Raw genomic sequence first — 4,533 nt, forward strand, 5'->3', positions numbered from 1 at the left:
ATAATTTCTAAAATTCGTCGTGAGTTGAAGATTAGGTAGTTGAACCGAAATTACTTTACCCGAGGGCGGGGCGACAAATTTTGTTATCATTATTTTTAATTTTATTGATTTAAAGTATGCCAAAAATATTATACTTTATAAATTTTTGAAAAGTGGGGTTATAAACCAAACTTCAAAAATATATATATATATATATATATATATATATATATATATATATATATATATATATATATATATATATATATATATATATATATATATATATATATATATATGTTTGTATTTTATCTTATGTACAAAACAGGGTAAAACAGCGCACTTTCAAAGACTAACATTAAGTTCAGCAAAAGGTACTAATTTTGACGATAAGACGCAAAATATCAAATGTGAAATAACAACAATATGTTTGCAAACTCGGTATTTTTAATCACTTTTCTACACTAATCACCCTCATGAATTTAAATTTAGTCTGATTTCATGCAAATGAGGGCATTGCATGATCTCAAGTGTGGGGAAGGGTTATAAATTCTCTCGGGTTTATACTTGGCTTATTTTCTAAATATTATGAAAATTTTAAAATTTTTTAACTAAATTAATTCAAAATCATGTTTATACATATTTATGAACGATAAAACTAGGTGTTAATGCCGAAATTATCGTTACCTCGGAAAGGACATAAATTGAGAAACACCCTAAAACGATTGAATTCATTTAAAATGGAATAAAGGAGAATAAAAAAAGCAAAGAAAGAAACTAAGTGTGGGGAGAATGTACCAAGTTATTCAATTAAAAACTATCTATCACATGTTTCTGTAAAGTTATTGCAGGTACTTTTGTTTTGAACGATTTTAATCAGTTTTACCCGATTTACTGTAAGAAAGATGGATCTACACGATGAATCAATTCCATCATTAAAAGGAAGTAAAGTCTTCCGAAAAAGACACGCGCTTCTTGATTTAGGTCATGAAGTTGTCATCCAGACCAGCTGTAGGTTGACGAAAAATCTAGAAAAGTCATCTCTAAAATCAGCAGGAAATCCACGGACCTCAGCATCAAACAGGGTCGCCAAGTGGTCAGATTTATCCTAACCATGAGAAGGATTTATCTCGTACAATGGGGAGGCACCGTGCAAATTAGCTTGATAAGCCTAATGAATCAGATCCCCAGAAAAGGATAATCTCCTTAAAGATTAAAAATCAGCTTTTAAGACTGATAATACTCAATCCTAGAGATTGACCTTAAAGATTGAGAATTCAAACTCATGGAATTCAATGATATCTAAACTCGAGCTTGAACGAGAAAATATTTTGATCAAAAATACAAACCGATTTGTTTTCTGAAAATCCATTTTCAATGTGTTCATTACCATTGAACGTAAAATCCTAGGAATTCACCTGGAATTCATTAGGTCACCTGAACAAAATCGGGTGTCAACCGTAAGAACGGTGGTTGCATAGCATGGTCGGAGACAGGACCTTGTGCCAGACCGAAAAATCATAGGATGATCTTTACTATTGCTCCTACCAAGGATAGTTCTAGCATCCGACACGTTAAAAGACCATAATCATCTGCATGTCACGGGACATTGCCTTAACAGTTTCTTGTTCATCGCTTTCCTTTACAACCGGACGGTAGTTTACCGAAAGGTAATATACGGAACAAGTAAACTGGATGTGTGCTTTCCGATACCGGGATAGCAGTGGATTACACGAACCTAAAAGTTTTAGCCAAAATATTGATCCACAAATATATTTTGCAACACCAATGATGGATCAAATCAGAAAACTTGTCTAGGGTAAAATCTAGCTTGAATTTTCAAAAGATCAAATGTTTTCATAAAGATCCAATTTCCTTAAGGATCTAAATTTTTATAGTCATGTGGGACTGTAAACCGCCTTTCAAATGTGCACTTTGCTTTGGAAACCGAAAGTAAATCGGCTATTTGATTGCAAGTGTCGTTGACCTAAACCCGAGGCAACTGTGGATGACACACCCACCTTTAACCATGGTTACATTGTTACTACCATTGTTCATACCGCCATATTGAAATCACTGATGTACAAAGTGTGAAGAATAAAGAAGTGATTCAAGTGTTTTTCAAGACTATATTGCTTGAGGACAAGCAACGCTTAAGTGTGGTAATATTGATAATGCCAAAAATGAACACATATTTTATAGCATTACTCTCCAAGAAAGACAAGATTTTAGTTGCAATTGTTCAAATTACAAGCGATATTCGTTTAAATATTAAAAAGTGAAGACAAAAGGCAGATTCGACGAATTGAAGACAAAAAGGTCCAAAAACCTCAAAAGTACAAGATACAATCAAAAAGGTTCAAATTATTGATGAGGAACGTCTAAAAATGACAAGAGTACAAGTTACAAAACGCAAAGTACACGATATAAAATTGTACGAAAGGACGTTCGAAAATCCGGAACCGGGACATGAGTCAACTCTCAACGCTCGACGCAACGGTGTAAAAATTACAAGTCAACTATGCACAAGAATAAAATATAATATTTAAATAATTCATAATAAGAATAATATTAAATAATAAAAAGTTGTTAATTGAGCATAGTTCAGGGGTCATAAGCGAAAATTCAATTTAACATTTTGCCTATAAAAGGCGACGTATTACGATCAATTAAAGAATACCTTTTTTCTATCATTTTTCTATCGATCCATCTATCTATTATCAATATCAATTATCAATATCTATATTCTATATCTCTATCATAATGTTAACTTAATAAGATATAACAATAATCTTAATTTTAATTTTAAATTATGATAATAATAAGATTTATGATAGAGATCGTTTGAGTGTGTAAGTCGAAATTCTGTCCGTGTAACGCTACACTATTTTTAATCATTGTAAGTTATGTTCAACCTTTTTACATTAATGTCTCGTAGCTAAGTTATTATTATGCTTATTTAAAACGAAGTAATCATGATGTTGGGCTAATTACTAAAATTGGGTAATTGGGCTTTGTACCATAATTGGGGTTTGGACAAAAGAACGACACTTGTGGAAATTAGACTATGGGCTATTAATGGGCTTTATATTTGTTTAACTAAATGATAGTTTGTTAATGTTAATATAAAGATTTACAATTGGGCGTCCCTATAAATTACCATATACACTCAATCGGACACGATGGGCGGGGTATTTATATGTACGAATAATCGTTCATCTAACCGGACACGGGAATGGATTAATAGCCACTAGAATAATTAAAACAGGGGTGAAATTATGTACAAGGACACTTGGTATAATTGATAACAAAATATTAAAACCTTGGGTTACACTCAGTCGACATCCTGGTGTAATTACTAAATAAAGTATTAAAATCTTGTTACAGTTTAAGTCCCCAATTAGTTGGAATATTTAACTTCGGGTATAAGAATAATTTGACGAGGACACTCGCACTTTATATTTATGACTGATGGACTGTTATGGACAAAAACCAGACGGACATATTAAATAATCCAGGACAAAGGACAATTAACCCATGGGCATAAAACTAAAATCAACACGTCAAACATCATGATTACGGAAGTTTAAATAAGCATAACTCTTTTATTTCATATTTAATTTCCTTTATTTTATATTTAATTGCACTTCTAATTATCGCATTTTTATTGTTATTGTATTTAATTGCACTTTTAATTATCGTACTTTTTAATTATCGCAAGTTTATTTTATCGCACTTTTATTATTCGCAATTTCATTATCGTTATTTACTTTATGCTATAATTTAAAAGTCTTGTATTTATTTGGTTTTAACTGCGACTAAAGTTTTAAAATTGACAAACCGGTCATTAAACGGTAAAAACCCCCCTTTATAATAATAATATTACTTATATATATATATTTGTATTTTTACAATTATTGTGTGTAAAAAAATATAGTGTTATACTTCACGAGCTCCATGTGGAACGAACCGGACTTACTAAAAACTATACTATAATACGATTAGGTACACTGCCTATAAGTGTTGTAGCAAGGTTTAAGTATATCCACTCGATAAATAAATAAATAACTTGTGTAAAATTGTAGCATATTTAATAGTATTTCGCACTAAAAATAATACTATTTTGTATACACCCCCTACGACATCAATATCCTAGTTCCCTACAACCAACGCTCTGATACCATCTGTAGCGACCCGACAAAATCGTCATTGACGGCGCCGCTAACTTAGGTCCCGTTACGTGGTCGTAGTCCCTATATGAGACTCGTTTGACCAAAATTACGTCGCATTCATTTGAAAAGTACAAGACTTGCAAAGTTCAGTTTACCAAAAGGATCGACAACAAGTTAAGATTTACAAAAATAGTAATGTATAAATGAAATAACTTGCGACATAATTAATTGAAAATCACAGTTGCTATAAATAGCGTAAGTATGTATGTATGCTTGACTCCGAGCAAGAAATCAGAGTGTATGTATGTATGCTCGACCCTAAGCAAGTATGAAAGTACGCGGAAGCATGTATCAAATAGCCAAGTATGAACCTGAGAAACAT

This window comes from Rutidosis leptorrhynchoides, chromosome 2, assembly GCF_046630445.1.
Source record: "Rutidosis leptorrhynchoides isolate AG116_Rl617_1_P2 chromosome 2, CSIRO_AGI_Rlap_v1, whole genome shotgun sequence".
In the NCBI taxonomy this organism is placed as follows: domain Eukaryota; kingdom Viridiplantae; phylum Streptophyta; class Magnoliopsida; order Asterales; family Asteraceae; genus Rutidosis; species Rutidosis leptorrhynchoides.